Here is a 22804-nt window from a genome sequence, read left to right on the forward strand (position 1 = left end):
TTAAATAAAGAAAGGCTATTACTTCTAGCCTTTCCCTCTGGTTTCCAGGTATTATCACTGCTACTGAGTTTTTCATTCCAGAGTTGCAGTCTCTCAGCTTTTGAATTTATGGTTGGTAATGAAATAGTTGTCCTCATAAAATACAAAAATATAAAATACCACTGTTTGTGGTGTCTGGGTGGCTCAGTCAAATGACCGACTCTTGATTTCGGCTCAGGTCATGATCTCATGGTCATGAGATCAGGCCCCATGTCAGCCTCTGTGCCGGGTGTGGAACCTGCTAAGATTCTCTCTCTGCCTCTCCCTGGCTCATGCTCACGTGCTCTCACTCTCTCTCTCTCCTGAATAAATATATAAATAAATAATAAAAAATTTTAAAATATAACACTGGTAAATTTCAATATTCTTGCATTAGAGACAAGAACAGTGTCTAATGAGAGAACTATACGTGTGTCCCACAAAATGGAAGTTGCTCTCTAGAGTCTGAAAGGAGACCAGCTTCTAGTTGATCGAGTAAAATTGTAAAGTAAATCAAGTAAAATTAAAAGATCGATTAGTGATTGCAAATATGCCATAGCCTGAATGTTTGTCTCCCCCAAAATGCATAAATTTAAACACCATCCCCAGTGTGACAGTATTTGGAGGTGAGACCTTTGGGACGTGATTAGCTCATGAGGGTAGAGCTCTCCTGAGTGGGATTAATGCCCTTATGAAAGACCCTCAGAGAGCTACCTTGTTCCTTCTGCCGTGTGAGGAGAGAGTGAGAAGATGACTTTCCCCAGATACAGAATCTGCTGGTGCCTTGATCTGAGACTTTCCATTCTCTAGAAGCATGAGAAATAAAATGCTTGCCATTAAAGCCACCCAGCACAGTAATCTGTGGTATTTGTTATAACAACCTGAACAGACTAAGATAAGATACATAAAGATTTCCAAAGCAGTGAGGTGAGTATCGATAATCCCTCCTTGGTTATCCAATGTATCAAAAGCTAATTTTTCTGTTGCTATGTCTCCCGTAGCCAGTGCGAGCTCCCCCTTCACAATCAGAATGGCCCTCACAAGTGAAGCCCGGCCAGCTCCACTGTGGATGATCCAGCACCACAGGCAAAAACGGTAAGCAATTGCCACCTGGAAGCCTGGACATTCTGAAAGCGTGTCATTATAGCAATCATTTTCATGAAGGTTGCTATGGTTTCTGTGCTACACTTTCTCCTTTCTCTATAGCTGGATGCTTTTAGTTAATCAATGGCAAGCCACAGTATAATCATTTTCTCTTCAGAGAACACAAGGAAAAAGCACAAGCCCGGAGTCTCCTGTGCAATGTCACCGCTGACAGTTATTTTTTGGCTACAAGAGAAGGGCATGTTCTTATTCTAAATGAAGAGCATAAAGGGAAAGCTGAGAGAAAATTGAAATCACTTTCCAAACCAGGCTAACCTTTTGAGAAGCACCAGAAAAGCTATTCTTTCAAATGATCTTACTAGATTTTTTTTTTTTTAATTAGGATGCTCATCCAGGAGGATGTGAGGAAGAAATAGTCCCTGCCCACAAAAAAATCTTGGAATTTTCTTATGATCTCTGCTAGGTATCTGGGAGGTGAGAAGCCATCCTGAGGGCTTATTGCTGCTTTACCTAGAGTCAATCACTATTTCTGGTTTTTACAGTTGTTGGATTTATTCACAGAAAAAGCCACTACTCCACATAGTGGCAATCACAAATAAAATATGGAAGAATCCTATTAACAGAAGCAGAGAAATAGAGAATCGTTACAAGAAAAAACACAAAGAAGACTTAGGAGATCATTTAGGAAGGTGAATATTCAAACACTGGCATGGAATTTCCTTTCTAGTCCCAAGAGTTGATTGGATATAATCTAAGTTTGTCACACTCATTAGATTGCTTGTGTGTCTAATACATTTAAGATTGGGGGTACATTGGCAAGTGGACCAACAAAAAACAAACTTTTGCCATATTTATACAGAGTCCATTCCATTCCCTCCTGCCTCAGACAGTGGGAAGGACACGCAAAAGTCCAGGACATGGGGTCTTCTCAGAAGTAGTTCTAGACTTCTAGATTGCAGTGTCAGAGCCGATGAGGGGTGGCAATGACAAAAAAGGAAGGCAAGATTCATGCTTTGAGGAACTTTACTTTTGTGTGATGATGAACATAGAAAAATTTTCTAATTGTGAAAAAAATAGAAACATAAAGCTTAAGTCAATTTCCATTTTCCATTTTGCAAGAAGCAGTCAAAGCTTCTTCTGTGGTCACCACATCGCTCCCAGCTCCCAACTTCGGATTTGAAAGGATGTGTTTAATCCAATCTGTAGGAGTTGGGTTCAATTTTTTTTTTAAGTTCGCATTTGAAAACAAGCTCATTTTGAGGTAGAATTAGCTCTCCATAAAAGGGCTGTGTTCCCTGCTTGCATAAAGAGAAATTCAGAGCCTTGGCAGATGCCATCAGATATGTAAGAGAAGCAACAGACTTAAAATTTCAAAAGACAATGTGGGGGTGCCTGGGCAGCTCAGTCGGTTGAGTGTCCAGCTCTTGGTTTCGGCTCAGGTCATGATCTCTCGACTCATGGGTTCAAGCCCCACATAGGGCTCTGTGCCAACAGTGCGGATGGAGCCTGCTTGGGATTCTCTCTGTCCCTCTCTCTCTGTTCTCCCTTGCTCATTAACTCTCTGTCTTTCTGTCTCTCTCTTTCAACGTAAATGAATAAACTTAAGTTCTTTTTTTAAAAAAAGACAGTTGGATTTAATGTGAATATTACTTTTTCGTTAATTCCTTTTATTTTAAAATAAAACACATAGATAATTGAAAATTGTATTGCTTCGGGAAAGTATATTAATCTGTTAGGAATAAAGGCTGCCTTTGGCTTTAGTTGTTACCATTACATCCATAAGCCTACACCACTATTACTTTTTGCACATATGGTATGAATCCTTGATTTACATGAGAAAATGGGATTTTCTCCCTCTTGGTTCACCAGGCAGGCTGAGAGCTCATCAGGCTTTGCAGAAGTGAGTTTCTGTTCACACGACCTGACTTCCTTTGAGCACTAAAACTTCCCCTGAGCACCCAAACTCTTCCAACTGAGATTCCCTTTTAAAGTGTGCAGAGTTTTTTTTCTGGAACATGTAGTCCATTCATTTTGAGGTCTGCACTCGTTTCAGCACTTGTGATAAAAACACATAGTATACTCTGGAGGTGCAAGTTCACTTCAATACAAATTTAAGAATTTTTTCTGGGATCCAAGTTAGCTGGCATGGGTTGCTTTCAAATGCATGCACCTCAAAAAGACTGTGCACACAAGTATTTCTCCGAAAGGAACGCGAGATGGTGAATATTGTTCACACATCTGCTTGAGCTCTTTTTTTGGGGGGGGTGGGGGTTGCAATATCTTTGAGACTACTTCCATTATATTTGCTTTTTTGTCTGCTGGTAAGAACAATACCTAATTATAATAGAATATTTGGAAAGTCTAAAAAAAAGTTTTCAAATGAACACTAAAAGTTGCCTACAATTACACCACTCAGTAGTCGCTAGATATGTCACTAACATGTGGTATATTCCTTTATAATTTTATACACACACACACACACACACACACACACATATACATATATAAATATCCAGCACATACATATACAATGAAATCTTTTCATGACTGTATATGTACAATAAACTTTATATATGACTATATAACCCCTTTTCTCATTTAACAGTATGAACATTTACCCATATTATTAAATATCCTCTAAGATAGACTTTTAACAGCCACATAATATCCCAGCAAGTGATTGTGCCATAATGTCATCATTCTCCATTTGTAACATCTAAAATGTTTCATTTTTTTCTATTGTAAATAAATGTTCTAGTGAACATCCTAATATACAAATATCTAGTCACATCTCGAATCCACTCATTAATAAAAGTTATAATAAGTAGTATTAAAGGATCAAAAGAAAGAACATTCTGGAGTCTCCTTATATTCACCTGTATAATCTTACTTCATTCATTTCGAGAGATATTGTAATGATTGTCAATCTCACCAACCGTTTGTGAAAAAAAAACCCTTACCCCATCTTCACTAACAGTGAGTAGTATCATTTAAACATTTTTACAGCGTGACTTTGAAAAAGCCATCTAACTGGCATTGAACTGTCCATTTCTTGGGTTATTGGCATAGTTGAATAGTCTTGGCAAGTTTATTAATTATTTTTACATCTTTTTCCTTTGTGAATTGTTTGGCCATAACCTTTCACTTTTTGCCATTTGACTGCATTGTTCTTATTATAGAACACTTTCTAGTAAGGATATCTATCCTCAGTTTGTCATAGTTTTGCAACTATTTTATTCTTATTTGACACTAGCCTTTTAGTTTTTAAGAATATCGATGCTCCTGAATTTATATATCATTAGTTTTAAAAAGTTTTTCCTTTGTGATTTCTCTAATCACTCTTATGCTGAGAAAGTTTTCCCACACACTAATATCTAATAGAGTTTGAGTCCTACATTATTTCATTTTATATTTTTCTCTTGAATCCATCTGAACTTTTTTATTGTAAGATGAAAAGAGAGTATCTAATCAAATTTACTGACTAAATAGCTTACTAATTGTCTCAGCAGGATTTCTTGACTCTTCCTTTCTTTGTTCATTGAGTTCTGATATCACTTTTATCCAATACATTATTTATACCCTGAGATTTAACTATTACATTGATCTGTGTCCCGATAGATTCATTCACATAACAGATGTTTATGCAGGTATGTTATTTGCCAGGTATCATTTTAGGCAGTGAGGATAAAGCAGTAAATATCATATGCAAAGATTCCTCCCCTGGTGGAGCTTACATTCTGGCACGGGTGGGTAGGAGATTAACAAATACGAGATGAGTACATAAAATATATTTGGGTTACATAGTAATGAGTGCTGTGAAGAGAAAAATAAAGCAAAGAAAAGGGACAGATTTGTGTGTGAAGGAAGACAGCATTTACTAGCTTGCTATCAGACATTTGTTGTAACTGCATCCCTGACTGAAGACATAAAAGAACGTTGAAACATGAAAGACTCGTGCCTTGGGTGATGTCAGAGAATGCTCTGTGGTAAGCCCAGTGCCCAGAAGAGTTCTATGATAAAATAGGATCGATTTGTGCATTAATATACTATTTTATTCTTATTTGACATTACAGGCAAGTAGAATCATTTCCCCTAGAACTGACTATGTAGCCACTTCAGGAGCTGCTGGCTTTTATTACCACTTGGACAGTTCCTTATCTACAGCTCTTGATTGACCAAAAAACAAACAAACAAAAAAGAGCTACTTGGTTTATGGATAGCAGTTCCTAGTGGTCAGACAGCATCTTGTTTAGAAGGCTGCCATTCTGATCAATGAAGGCAAAAATAAGCTTAGAGGGGCGAACAGCATAATGTCTTCCCTGTATTTGGTTTTTAATCAACTTATGGTGGTGGCCAATGGCCTGCCCATATGGTCAGGCAGAAGGGCAGTGAAAAACTGCCCTATTAAAGGATGTGTATGTGAAGGAAAAGTTCTGTGGACATCATTGTGGGAATTTAAGGGGCACATTAAAGCAAGACAGGTTAGCACCCATTAGAAGAACCCCCTTTCAGGACTGAAGGTAATTTGAGTTGGCAAGTGGATGTCCATTGTGCTCACTTGAGGCAGCCCCCTGTTTCCATGAAATGAGAGGACATGAAAGGACTGTAACAACGCAGAGATGAGTTGGTGCAATGGACCGAATATTTGTGTCCTCCTACAATTTGTATGTTGAAATCCTAACGTCTAATGTAATCAGTTTAAGAGGTGGAGGCTTTGGGGTGATTAGATAAAAAGGGTGGATGGGGCGCCTGGGTGGCGCAGTCGGTTAAGCGTCCGACTTCAGCCAGGTCACGATCTCGCGGTCCGTGAGTTCGAGCCCCGCGTCAGGCTCTGGGCTGATGGCTCGGAGCCTGGAGCCTGTTTCCGATTCTGTGTCTCCCTCTCTCTCTGCCCCTCCCCCGTTCATGCTCTGTCTCTCTCTGTCCCAAAAATAAACGTTGAAAAAAAAATTAAAAAAAAAATGGGTGGAATACTCATGAATGGCATTAGTGCCCTTATAAGAGGGACCCCAAAGGGCTGTCTCATCTTTTTCTGCCATATGAGGACACATGAGAAGCTAGTAGTCTGCAAATTGGAAGTGGTCTTCACCAGCACCTTGGTCTTGGACTCCCAGCCTCCAGAACTGTGAAAAATAAATTTCTGATATATATAAGCCATTCAGCGTATGGTACTTTGTTGCAGCAGCCTGAACTAAGACTGTTGAATCTAGACATATTCTTCCTCTTGTACACTCTGAGTCACAAAATAAGAACTGTCCTGTCTGCCAACAAGAGTCAGAGGCTACAAATGGCCCGGGGTAGATTTCCTGGGGTAGCCGCTGCACATAGCTGCCAAATGGGTGTGATATCAACTGCAAACAAGTTCTGACAAAAACAGATACTTATTCTGGACTGGGCTTTACAGATCTGGTGGTGATACAGGTGCTCAGAGTATCATAAAATGACTGGACCTGAAGACACTGCCCCAATTAAGACTGCTGAGCTATGCTTCGTCACCCCAAGGAATTCACTTTCATCCTCTTTTCTCCTGGAAAGTAACAAAAAGAAGTGTTTGTGGTTTCTGCTCCTTTAATCCATCTGGGAAGAGCAATGGAGGGAAATTCTGGAAAGAAAAGGTAAGGTATTTCATCGGAGACTCTTGTCAAGATGGGTAGGGACATGGGGCACTAGGACTCCAAATTCCCCAGGGAGTCCTCCTACAGCCATGGCTGTCCACCAGTGGTCCTGGGGCACCCCAATCCTCAAGTGAATTGCCTCCCAAAGGCAACCGACTCCCTTCGGTTGTCTTTGACACTGAGAAATTGCAAGTAGAGCCTCAGCAGTCACTTCCAGGGCCTCACATGAGGCGAGGAATGCCAAAATCTCTACCTTCACTTCCTGGAAAGATCTACTAGATTATTGCCACTACATTTGACCTGCCTTGGTGGGAGAAGTTCGAAAAGTCAAAAGTGTTGGAAATGTTCACTATTTGAATTTTTTTGTAAACTCTGGCACACTGACCTATGTAAACCTTGTGGAGAGAATCCTCCTCACACTGTTTCCTGGAGAGACTCCCAACTTGCAACTTTGCTGTCCACACAGTCCTGACTTACTTACTCTGTCTTCACTCCAATACCAGAGTGCAGCATGCAGAAAGATGATCACTCCAGCTCTGGTCACCTCTCCTCTTTCACGCAATTTCTCCTCAAGTGAAGATCTCCTGACTGTCCCATTGTGGGGAGAAATGGATGCCATTGGAGGGATATACCCCTGACCTAATTAATGGATATTTTGTCTTGTTTTGAAGAACGGAGATATTGGGGAAGAACATGCACACAATATGAAACACAAAATGTATTAGAGCTGTAAGTAGGTGTAAAAAACCAAATCCCCAGGAAGAGCATTTGGGTTATTGGACCAGTAAGAATAATTTCTGCCACTCCCACTAGTGCTTCAGCAGAAATTGTGGCTTGGGGACTGTCTTTATTTTTTTTTTAATGTTTATTTATTTTTGAGAGAGAAAGAGAGAGAGCATGCAAAAGTAGGGGAGGGGCAGAGAGAGAGAAACACAGAATCCTAAGCAAGCTCCAGGCTCTGAGCTGTCAGCACAGAGCCCAATGCAGGGCTTGAACCCATGGACTGTGAGATCATGACCTGAGCAGAAGCTGGTTGCTTGGGGCGCCTGGGTGGCTCAGTCGGTTAAGCGTCTGACTTCAGCTCAGGTCACGATCTGGCGGTCTGTGAGTTCGAGCCCCACATTGGGCTCTGGGCTGATGGCTCAGAGCCTGGAGCCTGCCTCCGATTCTGTGTCTCCCTCTCTCTCTGACCCTGCCCCGTTCATGCTGTGTCTCTCTCTCTCTGTCTCAAAAATAAACTTAAAAAAATTAAAAAAAAAAAAAAAGAAGCTGGTTGCTTAACTGACTGAGCCACCCAGGTGCCCCTAAAAAAATTTTATGTTTATTTTTGAGAGAGACAGAGACAGAATGCAAGTGGGTTGGGCCAGAAAGAGAAGGAGGCACAGAATCTGAAGCAGGCTTCAGGCTCTGAGCTGTCAGCACAGAGCCTGACACGGGGCTCGAGCTCACAAGTCATGAGATCATGACCGGAGCTGAAGTCAGACGCTTAACCGACTGAGCCACCCAGGAGGAGTTAGAAACTGTCTTTAGTCACCTACCAGTGCCCTGCCTGCAGAAAACTCAATGCTTTATCATGATTTCATTAAGGCTAATAAAATATTGCTAGTTAATTCATTTAAAATATTTATAGCCATAATACTTGCAATCAATATATGGATGGATTAATTAATTAATGACAACTGAAAAATTGTCAAAAGTTTGTTAAATTACTTTCCAAAGAGTTGTTTCACCTCAGAGAAAATGGTACAAATTGTAACTGTCAATTAAAACCTGCATTATCCTGTCATCTGCAAAAAGTGAAAGCTTGACTTCATCTTTGCCAATTTTGATGCCTTTGATTTCCTTTTGTTGTCTGATTGCTGATGCTAGAACTCCCAACACTATGTTAAACAACAGCAGTGAGAGTGGACATCCCTGTCGTGTTCCTGATCACAGGGAAAAAGTTCTGTTTTTCCCCATTGAGGATGATGTTAGCTGTGGGCTTTTCATAAATGGCTTTTTTGATCTTTAAGTATGTTCCTTCTATCCCAACTTTCTCAAGCGTTTTTATTAAGAAAGGATGCTGAATTTTGTCAAATGCTTTTTCTGCATCAATTGACAGGATCATATGGTTCTTATCTTTTCTTTTATTAATGTGATGTATCACATTGATTGATTCGCGAATGTTGAACCAGCCCTGCAGCCCAAGAATGAATCCCACTTGATCATGGTACATAATTCTTTTTATGTGCTGTTGAATTCGATTTGCTGGCATCTTATTGAGAATTTTTGCATCCATATTCATCAGGGATATTGGCCTGTAGTTCTCCTTTTTTGCTGGGTCTCTGTCTGGTTTAGGAATCAAAGTCATGCTGGCTTCATAGAATGGGTCTAGAAGTTTTCCTTCCCTTTCTATTTTTTGGAACAGCTTGAGAAGTATAGGTATTATCTCTGCTTTAAATGTCTGGTAGAGGGGCGCCTGGGTGGCTCAGTCGGTTAAGCGTCCGACTTCGGCTCAGGTCATGATCTCACGGTCTGTGAGGGCACGCATCGGGCTCTGTGCTGACAGCTCAGAGCCTGGAGCCTGTTTCGGATTCTGTGTCTCCCTCTTTCTCTGACCCTCCCCTGTTCATGCTCTCTCTCTCAGTCTCAAAAATAAATAAATGTTTAAAAAAAATTTTTTTTAAATGTCTGGTAGAATTCCCCTGGTAAGCCATCTGGTCCTGGACTCTTATTTGTTGGGAGATTTTTGATAAGTGATTCAATTTCTTCACTGGTTATGGGTCTATTCAAGTTTTCTATTTCTTCCTGTTTGAGTATTGGAAGTGTGTGGGTGCTTAGGAATTTGTCTATTTCTTCCCGATTGTCCAGGTTATATTTGTTGGCATATAATTTTTCATCGTATTCCCTGATAATTGCTTGTATTTCTGAGGGATTGGTTGTAATAATTCCATTTTCATTCATGATTTTATCTATTTGGGCCATCTCCCTTTTCTTTTTGAGAAGCCTGGCTAGAGGTTTATCAATTTGTTTATTTTTTCAAAAAAAACAACTCTTTGTTTCATTCATCTGCTCTATAGTTTTTCAGATTTTATATTGTTTATTTCTGCTCTGATCTTTATTATTTCTCTTCTTCTGCTGGGTTTAGGCTGTCTTTGCTGCTCTGCTTCTATTTCCTTTAGGTGTGCTGTTAGATTTTGTACTTGGGATTTTTCTTGTTTCTTGAGATAGGCCTGGATTGCAATGTATTTTCCTCTCAGGACTGCCTTTGCTGCGTCCCAAAGCGTTTGGATTGTTGTATTTTCATTTTCATTTGTTTCCATATATTTTTTAATTTCTTCTCTAATTTGCAGATGACATGATATTATACATGGAAACCCGATAGACTCCACCAAAAGTCTGCTAGAACTAATACATGAATTCACCAAAGTCACAGGATACAAAATAAATGTACAGAAATCAGTTGCATCCTTATACACTAATAATGAAACTACAGAAAGACAAATAAAGAATCTTATCCCATTCACAATTGCACCAAGAAGCATAAAATACCTAGGGATAAACCTAATCAAAGATGTGAAAGATCTGTATGCTGAAAACTATAGAAAGCTTATGAGGGAAATTGAAGAAGATATAAAGAAATGGATAAACATTCCATGCCTATGGATTGGAAGAATAAATATTGTTAAAATGTCAATACTACCCAAAGCTATCTACACATTCAATGCAATCCCAATCAAAATTGTACCAGCATTCTTCTCGAAGCTAGAACAAGCAATCCTAAAATTTGTACAGAACCACAAAAGGTCCTAAATAGCCAAAGTAATTTTGAAGAAGAAGACCAAAGCAAGAGGCATCACAATCCCAGACTTTAGCCTCTACTACAAAGCTATAATCGTCAAGACAGCATGGTATTGGCACAAAAACTGACACACAGACCAATGGAATAGAATAGAAACCCCAGAATTAGACACACAAACGTATGGCCAACTAATCTTTGACAAAGCAGGAAAGAACATCCAATGGAAGAAAAACAGTCTCTTTAACAAATGGTGCTGGGAGAACTGGACAGCAACATACAGAAGAATGAAACTAGACCACTTTCTTACACCATACACACAAATAAACTCAAAATGGATAAAGGACCTGAATGTGAGACAGGAAACCATCAAAACCCTAGAGGAGAAAGCAGGAAAAGACCTCTCTGACCTCAGCCGCAGCAAGTTCTTACTTGACACATCCCCAAAGACAAGGGAATTAAAAGCAAAAATGAACTACTGGGACCTCATGAAGATAAAAAGCTTCTGCACAGCAAAGGACACAATCAACAAAACTAAAAGGCAACCAACGGAATGGGAAAAGATATTTGCAAATGACATATCGGACAAAGGGCTAGTATCCAAAATCTATAAAGAGCTCACCAAACTCCACACCCGAAAAACAAATAATCCAGTGAAGAAATGGGCAGAAAACATGAATAAACACTTCTCTCTCAGGTGATGCACAGTAAGACAGATCCTGAAGCTTTGATGGGAAATTAATCAAAGCCACTAAACTAGCAGTTCGCAATACTGATCACTCTTCTTGGAAGCATTCTCTTCTCTGCCTTCAATAACAAGTCTCTCTTACTTTCCTCTGAGTTCTTTAGTTGTTCTGGGAAGCTTGCTCTTTTGTTTCTAAACATCTTGTCTTAGACCTCGTCTCTATTCATCCTTAACCGTACTGTCTCATACCAATACAATGCAAATTGCTCATACAGTTTTAAATTTTCTAGTCACAATATTAAAAAGAAGCAGAAAGATTCAGGTGAAATTAATTTTCATAACATATTTTTGTAACCAATATGTCCAAAATGTGATCATTTCAATAGTTAATCAATATAAAAATCACCAAGATATTTTACATTCTTTTTTTCACATTAACTCTTCAGACTCCAGTATATATTTTATGCTTACAGCACATCTCAATGTAAACTATTTTTAGTTCATGGTTACTGTACTGGACAGTGTGGGTCTGTAACACCATTCTAGATGATCTCATCTGTTACCATAAACTTCCAAATCTTTGTCTTAAGCATAGACATTTCTTTTCCGCTCCAAACTCACCTAAAGGATGGCCAAACAAACATGCCATACAGACACCTGGAATTTTTTAAAAGTTAATGTAAATATGGTATCATTAGTGCTGCTCAAAGATATTTTAGTTTCCCTCTTTCTGGCACGTGGCAGAATTGTACTCTCCCGCCCCTTTGAGGTTAGGGGTAGATCTGTGACTTTCTTTGGCTAATGAAATTTGACACAAAGCAATGTGTGCCATTTCAAGACAATAGCCTTTAAGAAGCAGAGCTGATTCACCATAATCCCTTTGCTCTGAAATAGACCATAGACGCAGCGGAGGGTGGGGTATCGAACCGGCAATATTCCTTAGCATGGAGCAGAGTCTCCAGCTGGTGCTGTTAGTATGATAAAAAATAAAGCTCAGCTTTAAGTCAGTGGAATTTAAAGAGTCATATGTTTCTGCCGCATAACCTAACCTGCTCTGATGAACACAGTTAGCAATATTGCATCTAGACCTAGTGATCTATGACTTCACTTTTGATAACTGAGTAACCACACAGAGGAACAAAAGTAGAGGCTATTGGCAACATAATTCACAAAATAAAACTATGGTACTAAAGGACCATCAGAAAAAAACATAAATTAGGGGGGTGGGAAATTCTTTACAAGGAAGTCAAGAAGGAAACTAGCCTGTCTTACAGTTACTGTGGTAGAGAGAGCAGGTGCGATCTCACATAATTCCGTTTTCCCATGATATTCACAATCCCTGAGCCAGTTGCTATCTGATAGTACTTAGCTCTATTCCTTCCTTACTGCCTGGAGCTAGCTTGCCTGGAGCTTGCCTGGAGCTATAATCCTGAAAAACACATTTCCCAGATTCTCTTGCCACTTGGTTAATGATTGGGTTCTACCGAAAGAAGGTGCTGGTAGAAGATTGGAAGGTAGGAGGCAAGGAGAAGTTGCTTTGCTCCTGGCTTGGGCAGTAACAGTGTGTGGCTTCAGGAAACTTCCTGATGTACTTCAGGAAGAAAAGTACGGATCCCAGGATGAAAGAAATAACAGGAGAAAAGAAAATGGCAGACAAGTAGATAGATATCGACTATGAGATAATAAAAGTGTTTAATTTGTTTTTTAAGATAAAATCCTTAAAAACAATAGTATGGAAGTTGGAAATAGGCTAATGGCATTGTAAAGTCTTTGTATGGCTTGGAGGAAGTTAGGGAAAAAGACACACTGATTAATTTTAGAGTTAGGATACATGTTAAAATACACAGGGTAACCATTAAGAAAGGAGAAAGGGATTTCATAATTTCCAACCTAATAAGGGAAAAAAGTGGCATGAGAAAAATAATATTAAAATCATTTTTTTAAAGGGCAGAGTGTGGGATGTCTGGGTGGCTCAGTTGTTTGAGCATCTATCTTTGGCTCAAGTCATGATCTCACAGTTTGTGGGTTCGAGCCCCACATCGGGCTCTGTGCTGACAGCTCGGAGCCTGAAGCCTGCTTCAGATTCTGTGTCTCCCTCTCTCTGCCCCTCCCCTGCTCATGCTCTGTCTCTCTCCCTCCCTCAGAAATAAACATTAAAAAATTGCTTAAAAAAATAAAAAAAATAATAATAATAACAAAAGGCAGAGTGGGCACATTATGTTAAGTGAGATAAGTCAAAGACAAGTACTATCATGTTATCACTTAAATGTGGAAGCTAAAAAAGCCAAACTCTTAAAAACAAAGAGTAAAATAGTGTTTATCAGGGGATAAACTATGTGGGGGAGGGTAAGATAGATGTTTAAGTATACAAACTTGCAATGAGAATTAAATAAGCCCTAGAGATCTCATGCACAGTATAGTGAATATAGACAATAATATCCTCCTGTATTCATCACACTTGCTAAGAGAGTATAACTCAATTATTCCAACCATTAAAAAGAAAGGCTAATTGTGTAATGTGATAGAGGGGTTAAACATAGCTACCATAGCAATCATATAACATCATATAAATGTTTCAAATAAACATGTTGTAGGGGCACCTGGGTGCCTTTGGTTAAGTGTCTGACTTCGGCTCAGGTCATGATCTCAGGGTTCATGAGTTCGAGCACCACATCCGGCTCTGTGCTGACAGCTCTGAGCCTGGAGCCCGCTTCTGATTCTGTGTCTCCCTCTCTGTCTGTTCATCCCCCACTGGTGCTCTGTCTCTCTGTCAAAAATAAATAAACTTAAAAAAAATAAACATCTTGTACACCTCAAATTTACATAATGATATATGTCAAAAATATTTAATAGATTAAGGGAAAAAAGCAGAGAGGGCAGATGTCAAGACTAAAAGAAAAGGAAGTAAATAGAAAATCAGAAAAAATCAAAAACACAAAGTTAAATGGAAGAAATAAGTCTAAATATATCAATAAATGCAATTAATTAATGCACATAGACCAAATTCGGCTATTAAAAAGCAAAATTTTGTCAGGCTGTATAAAAATAATGTAACTATAGGTTATCTATAAGAGATAACTCTAAAACAAAAAGCAAAACTGGAAAAAAAGATGTAACTGGAAAACACTAACAAAAAATCTGGGGTTGCCTAATTTTAAATCACATAGAATAGATTTTTAGGGCAAAAGTTTTATAACAATAAAGAGAGTCACTAATATTGATAAGTGTTTACATTCAGCAGGAACACTAACAGTTCTAAACATGTATACACTTACATAGGTTCAACATCCATAAAGCAAAAAAAGAAAATTCACATAATAGAGATTAACACATCTCTTTCAATAATGATAGATTAAGCAGTCTAATATTTAGTAAATAAATAGAATATTTGAGCATACAATTAATAAGCTTGAGCCGATGAACATATATAAAACCTTACACAAAATATTTGGAGTGCCTACCTGCTAAAATTGCTGATATATAGTATAGACCACAAAGTAAGTTTCCATAAGTTTAAAGAACTGATATTATACAGATCTTGTTTGAGAAACGCAGTGCAATTAAGCTAGAACTTGAGAACAAAACGTAACTGGAGAAAATCCACACATCTGGGAATTTTAAAACATTTCGATGTTATAGTGTTTATGAACATTAGCCCAGACTTCCTCTCCTGTCCACTAAATAATACCATTCACCATGCAGCATAAATCATTATATGGCTATTTAACTTTGGACCCCTTTCAATAAAATCTGATTATCTCATTAAAAGCTGGTCCCGAAGGCACATGGAGCATATGTGTGTGCATGCTCATACATCGTGCCGTGTGTGTGTGTGTGTGTGTGTGTGTGCAAGGTCTATTATAAATGAAAATTGTATACATATATGAAAATAATTTCATCAGTGTCAGTAAACTAGTATCAGGATTTGTGGAAGAGAGATTAAAGATCACTCGGTTTTATTTTATTTCCTCTAAGTTTCAAAGCTCTTTTGACTAACAAACATCCAGTGTGACCATACCAATGAAGACTATAATTTGATTTATGTGAGCGGTGTAAGTAAAATATTGAAACAGATCCTGCCAAGAAGTGGTTTGAAATGTTCAAAGACCTAATGAAACCAAAGAGAATTCCCTCGAAGAAAGAGCGGTCCTTTGTGCTAACTGGTCAGCTGTACTTGCCCCCAGCCACACAAAAGGAGTTTGCTCGTGCACAAACCTGGGATGGTGACTTCCCCACAGACACGTAATGCCCAGTAGCTGAAGGGCTTGCACGAACCATTTATGCCCTCATTTCAGATTGAAGAGAACATACATCTGGCACTGTTATGCTTGACTGGTGCTAGCTTGTGGCATATGAATGGCTGAGGAATAAATTTAGGGACATTATTAACCGAGACCAAAATGTGCCACTCTATTTCACCGGCTTAAAATAACAGCTCCTGTTTTTCTAAGGCGTAGTTGCCTTAATATTCTAGAATGTGCATTTCAATATCAGTTAAAGACAGACACAGGAATGATGACAATAACATTTCAACAGCAGCTTGATGTAAAACATGAAATGAAAGCAATGACTAAATAGAAAAATCAATCACATTTCATGAATAATGTGAAATTTATAACCAAGTAACTTGTAAACCAGTTCTTTAGAAAAAATATATATATATTTTTTCTAACAAACCAAAAAAAGAAATTCAGGAATTTTAAATGGATAATTTGAAAGACATATAAGGATATCTGAATTTGAGAGAGAGCCATTTATGTGGGGCAGTTTCATGATGCAGAATAAAAACCCTCTAATGAACATTTTAGGGTCTCAGGGCACAGATATCATCCTACCTGCTAGGGGATATAAAGAGACACAAAATGTGTGCTTCCAAAGACCATACAATCCAGAGAGAGAAATTATGTATGCAGTCAAGGCTGGCACCAGGGTTAAAACAGCAGGAATGAAGAGAAGACAATGGGTGCAAGAAATATTTTATAGACAGAATCCAAAAGACTTGGGGATTCACTGGGTGTGGAAGAAGACAAGAGTAAGAAACAGAATATGTATGATGGGTGACATCATTAACAGGATGGTGACCAAGCAGGATCAAGTTTGGGTGAAAGGCATGATGTTTATGCTTTGGTGCTTAAATAGTTTAATTCCTCTTACTACAAGTAAAATATCCGAAATTGTGGGGGCAAAGGAGGACTTTTTAATAATGGCTAATTAGAACAAAGACTGGGGACAAGAGTGACTGTTTCTTAACTCTTAAGTACCCCAGCTGGTAAGAAAAAGAAAGAAGCTGCCTCCCCTATACCTCAGCTCTCTTAAGCCCAGAGCAGGGGGTACAAAGGTGGGGGAAGGCACTGTAGTTACTATGCCTCCTAAAAGGGGGTCATTTAGGGGTGTCTGGGGTGTTCAGTCAGTTAAGTGTCCAACTTCGGCTCAGGTCATGATCTCCCGGTCTGTGAGTTCGAGCCCGGCGTCAGGCTCTGTGCTGACAGTTCAGAGCCAGGAGCCTGCTTCGGATTCTGTGTCTTCCTCTCTCTGTTCCTCCCCTGCTCATGATCTGTCTCTCACTCTCTCAAGAACAAAAAAACATTAAAATAAAGGAAGTCATTTAGACTGAATTTTGAACATTATACAGTCTCTGATTATGTTGCTGCATACCACACTGAATATTTGATCAACAGATTTGGAGTTGAGAGGTTCTATCTTTCTTCATCTCCAGAAAATAATATCTATATCTATATCTATATCTATATATCTATATATCTATATCTATATCTATATATGAGCTTTGTCTTGGAAAAAAATTGTTTTAACTGAGTATACAGGATTCATGGAAAAGGTTGAAGGTGCAATTTCAAATCAATGAAGAATGAAGCAAATGATTCAAGTGATCAAATCCTATTGACTTGTTATACATTACACATAGAATTGTATGATCATAAAAACACACTTTGTCTTTGCATGAAAAACTATACTTTGATTTGTTGTAGATGGCCATGTCAGTTACCGATTACTAGTTACTAAAGATCAAGGATTATATCTGATGAAATTTATCTTCACAGAGCTTAGTCCAGAATCAAGGGCATGAGGACGTATAAACATTTATTGATAAATGAGAAATAGTTTGCTGGTCATGTAAAACCATAAAAGCTTTCCATTTCAAACTGAGATTTGAACAAATGTGTTTAAGTCATTGGGACAATAGTTTCTACTTAGCTATTCTACGTCAGAACTTTGTCCACTTATCTATTATCATGGATAGTCTGAAATACAGTGGGAAAATCAGACAGAGGCAAAGTCTGGGCCACTGAGTCACTTATTCACATTTATTGTTTTAGCTCCTGGGCTCACATGCTTCATCCTTTCATATATGTCCCAAATTTCATAGCATCAAGAGGGGGATCAGGTGTTCCAAAACCTTCTACAGATGGGTTATCCCCATTCATAGACTGAACTAGTGCTAGGGACCGATGGATTTCAATGTTGATCCAAAGTCATGATGAGATTTCTCCTGCTCCTTTTGCCACAACCAAGCAACAGAAGAATGGCGAAGATGCGAAACTTCTCAAGCTTGAGACTAAAGCCAAATTGCTCTGTTGACTATTACCCTACCCCCATAGGTGTGGTGATGACTTTGGTCCAGTGTTTCCCCACTGGCAAGTATAAGAAAAGACATTTTCAAAAATGGTATGGTGTATGTCCCATCACCAGGATGCCAAGTTTACATTTTAGGAGGATTTTTGTGTATGTACATGTTCTGAAGTCAAAGAGCTTAATTTGAGCAAATTATAATCTAGAATAACAGATAAACTTATTCAGTTATAAATTCATCAATAATCATGCCATTTTCACCTTATTAATTCCACGAAATGTATATTGGTGTTTTTTTAAAAAAATTGTCTTGTGGGCCTGCATCTCATCAGAAAATATAAAAGTAGTAAAAAAAAATTTTTTTCAAATACTGGGCAACAATTAACTTTCTATTAACTCTAAGTCAAACTGATGAGCATCCAAATTAAATGATCAGCCCTGCTTGTGCACTTAGCATAAGAAAGATGCTCAAATGTTGGCCTCACATTTTGTTATAATTTTTAAACTTACCACATTTTTTAATTTTTTAAAATGCTTTTATTATTTATTTTTGAGAGAGAGACAGAGCGTGAGCAGGAGAGAAGCAGAGACAGAGGGAGACACAGAATCTGAAGCAGGCTCCGGGCTCCAAGCTGTCAGTACAGAGCCTGATATGGGTCTCGAACTCATGAACCCTGAGATCATGACCTGAGCTGAAGTTGGATGCTTAACCGATTCAGCCACTCAGGTACCCCAAGCTAACCACATTTCTAATTGTGTTGTCTCTTTTTTTTATTTTTTATTTTTTTTTAAATTTTTTTTCAACGTTTATTTATTTTTGGGACAGAGAGAGACAGAGCATGAACGGGGGAGGGGCAGAGAGAGAGGGAGACACAGAATCGGAAACAGGCTCCAGGCTCTGAGCCATCAGCCCAGAGCCCGACGCGGGGCTCGAACTCACGGACCGCGAGATCGTGACCTGGCTGAAGTCGGACGCTTAACCGACTGCGCCACCCAGGCGCCCCTGTGTTGTCTCTTAAGTCCAGTATATGAGGAAAGAAAAATATGAAGGAAACTGGAGAAATTAAATCTCCCACACAGCAGAAACAAGAAACTGGGTAAAGATTTGGTCAGGAAAGCCATTCCTTCTAAGATAGAGGTACAACCTGGGTGGTCCATTCAGTAATCATATGGGGATTGCCCACCAGTTCTTGGCCATTGTGTCTGTCTTCCACTCTCACCCCAAGTCAGTTTTTTGACCTTTAATTTAATTAATTGATTGATTAATTTTTATTTTGAGAGAGACAGTGCAAGTGGGGGAGGGGCAGATAGAGAGGGAGACAGAGTAGGCTCTGTATTGTCATCACGGAGCCAGATGTAGGGCTGAAACGCACAAAGCTGTGACATCATGACCTGAGCTGAAACCAAGAGCTGGAGGCTTAACCGACTGAGCCACCCAGGTGCCCCTAATAACGCTTAATTTAATCTTATTTTGTATTTACTTATTTTTTTTTTAATGTTTGTGTATTTTTGTGAGAGAGAGAGGGAGAGAGAGATAAAGTGAGTGAGCAAGGGAGGGGTAGAGAAAGAGGGAGACACAGAATCCCAAACAGTCTCTGAGCTGTCAGCACAGTCAGTCCCACACGGGGCTCAACTCAAACCATGGGATGGTGACCTGAGCCGAAGTCGACTGTTAACCACCTGAGCCACTCAAGTGCTCCCCCCCACCCCCGTTTTAAATGCTTCTTCAAAAGCTACTGCACAGGAGGAATACTTTAAAGCATCTCGGAAGTGTCTCGACTTTTTTTTTTTTTTTTCCCCAAATTTCACGGTTTTGGTGAACAGTCCACAACTAAATCCATGGCCCTCTAAGCGGAAATTCTCTTTTCAAGAGATTCTCAATAGCACTTCTCAGAATGAAGACCTAGGAGTCTGGGATACACATATACTATTCTTCTGGAAGAATGTATGCCAACCAGTAAAGGGAGAGTCAGTAACAGCTGCGGTACATGTGGTGGTAACAGCAGCAGCAATAGTGTTGCTGAACCTCTGCTGAGCTGAGCCCTTAACTCGGGACGGGCACTGTTGGAGACGCTTTGTATGTTGCCTTACTCCATTTCACAGCCTCCCTGTGAAGTGCGAGCTGTTATTATCACCATTTTACTGAGGCGCAAAGAGCGGAAGTCCCTCACACAGGGTCGCATAGTTTGGAGGCTGTAGAACATAATGCCGTCTCTCACCATTATCAGACCTCAGTACTAAGTTATTCTCTCGAATATTTTAAAAACGCGCCATTTACCGTTAATGTTACAACTCCATTTATCTTTAATCATGATGTCCTACACCTCTCCTGTACTTTTCATTGAATTACTCTGCTTAATGTTTATGTGCTGCGTGCAAGTCTCTTCCGGTAATCCTATTTCTGAAATCATCTGTTATTGCATACTTTCTGGTTAAACATTTGGTTTTGTGTTGAGTCTTGTATTTAGTAGCAAAAGCAATTAAATGATGGAAATACTGACCTTAAAACAAAAACTATGAGCTGCAGATATTATTTACGCTTACTCAAAGTTTTGTTTTGCTTTAATGTTTATTGATTCTTGAGAGAGAGAGAGAGAGAGACAGAGTGCGAGCAGAAGAGCAGAGAGAGAGAGGGAGACACAGAATCTGAAACAGGCACCAGGTTCTGAGCTGTCAGCACAGAGCCCGATGCGGGTCCTGCACCCACAAACCATGAGATCATGATCTGAGCTGAAGTTGGACACTTAACCGACTGAGCCACCCAGACGCCCCTGTTTATTCAAAGTTTTAGGTGGATGAGTAGATATCTATGCCTCTTTCTTTTCTTTTCTTTTCTTTTTTTTTAGAGAGAGAGAGAACTCACAAAAGGGGGAGAAGGGCAATGGAAGGGAGAGAGAGAGAGAGAGAGAGAGAGAGAGAGAGGAGAGAATCTCAAGCAGGCTCCACTGTCAGCACAGAGCCTGACGTGACTCGAACCCGCAATCCTACGATGATGACCTGAGCCAAAATCAAGAGTCAGACACTCAACTGAGTCACCCAGTATCTATTCCTCTTATGATCACAGGAACCATTGCAATGAATGAAAAACCATTTGTGCAATACATTTAGTTTCCATTTCTTCTGGATACCTTATGGACCCTCATGCCCTTCCTTGGGCACATCAAGCTGACAAGCTTCAAATAGGAATGTCAAAAAGCTACAGTCATTCCTGGCAGTGTATCTTCAGAGTCCAGAGATTAAGCTCAATTGAGATCTTTTTTTAAAGTTTGTTTATTTATTGTTAATCATCTCTACACCCAAAGTGGGGCTCGAACTCACAACCCCAAGATCATGAGTCACATGCTCTCCTGCCTGAGCCAGCCAGCACCCCCTCAGATATATTTGAGTCTGCTGACCTCCTACAATAATAATGTAGGTACTCAATAACAAGGTTTAAAACTTAGCCTTTTTACCAGTAACTGCTTGGAATTCAATCACTTAAATTTTATTCCCCCCACTTCCTCTTAAATATTGAAAAACAATATAAATCCATTTTAAATCGGGTCAAATATTTCTTCAGGAAATGAGAAACACTCCCTGGGGGCTATTCTTTCTTTCTAGACTGTGGACAATGTATCATGAGAGATCCTTAGTGCTAAAATGCACTGGACACCATTACAGGATTTCCCGTGTAATAAATTGTGCTAATTTATATGCCATTAATGGAGCGATAGGAACAAAGGAAAGTGTATAAATGGAAATAAGCCTCCAACAATTAAGGCATTTGAGGTTACCAGCTGCTCCTGTGTAGCTGGCTGTGGATATTTCCATACAGACGGGCCCTGGAGAAATTAGACTGGCTTCTTGCCAGCAAACTGGACCCAGGAACATGACCCAAGTGGCTGGGCTTATTCTCACAGTTTCCTTGAGTGCCAGCTTGAGTTGAAAGAAAGCCATATGGAATACAACTGGAGTTCTGGAACCCTCAGTCTGATGCCCACCATCTCTTTCTCCCCCATCAAAACTCCAGGCACATGGAAAGCAGTAGAGCTATGCCAGCATTGGCTAGCTTTTCTGCCCTGAACCACAAGGGGTTGATCTGAGAATGCCACAGACAAAGTGGCAGAGGAAAGCCATTTGATTCTAGTCTGTTTCCATTAAGAAATATTTGATGAGGAGGAGAAAGGTAAGGATCATTAAAATGCACTGACAGCAACAACAATAAAAACAAAAATGCACTATATTTTAGTTTGTAGTTCGTCAGTGTTACCCCATGAGAAAGAAGATTTTATTTCATAAGTCATTAGTATGAACTTAATCAACAGAACCCACATAGTTACCTTAACAAACAATCTGGAATAAGTTAAAGATAATAAATAAATAATGCATTAAATTATTAATTCCATCATCTCTAATGGATTAAGACCAAGCTAAGCTAAAGTTGAGTGCATCTTGCATTTTGCAGGCCTTACACATCTCAGTCATATCACTCTTTCTCACCCCTCATTCATGATCTGATTTCACCCTTACAGCAACTTGGTGAGTCAGACACTGTGGGGATCACTTGCATTCCTATATTTCAGATATAGAGATTGAGACAAGAAGAGGTTCAAGACTTGCTCAAGGTCAGGCAGGCAGGTGTTGAGGTCTTAGGTTTCCTAAAACCAAGGCCAGCACCTTCTCGAACTCTCCAAGCTCTTTCAGGAGTTTTAGTGCAGGTTATGCAGTTTTAAGGCTGTATTTCCATGATAAGAAAAAGTCACTGGAAAAGTCTAAACATCCATAATTACGGTTTTTTGAACCCTCAGCAGTCTGATCTTCTGAATTAATTCACCTCGCTCTGAACTGAGCAGAGGCACAGACTTCACTTCCCTAAATTTCCCTTCCTGGGGTCCCAGAGCGTGTTCCCTAGAAACAGGATTGTTGGTGTTGTGCTCAGATCTTGTCACACAGACTCTGGTGACTCTCGTGCTCTTGCTCTGACTCGTATGTACAATCTACCCAGGCTTTTGTGATAAAGATCCTCAAAGTCATTAC

This window comes from Lynx rufus, unplaced genomic scaffold (assembly GCF_022079265.1).
Source record: "Lynx rufus isolate CCGP_SWC_20201006 ecotype Redwood Valley unplaced genomic scaffold, mLynRuf1.p SCAF_7, whole genome shotgun sequence".
NCBI classification, from domain to species: Eukaryota; Metazoa; Chordata; class Mammalia; order Carnivora; family Felidae; genus Lynx; species Lynx rufus.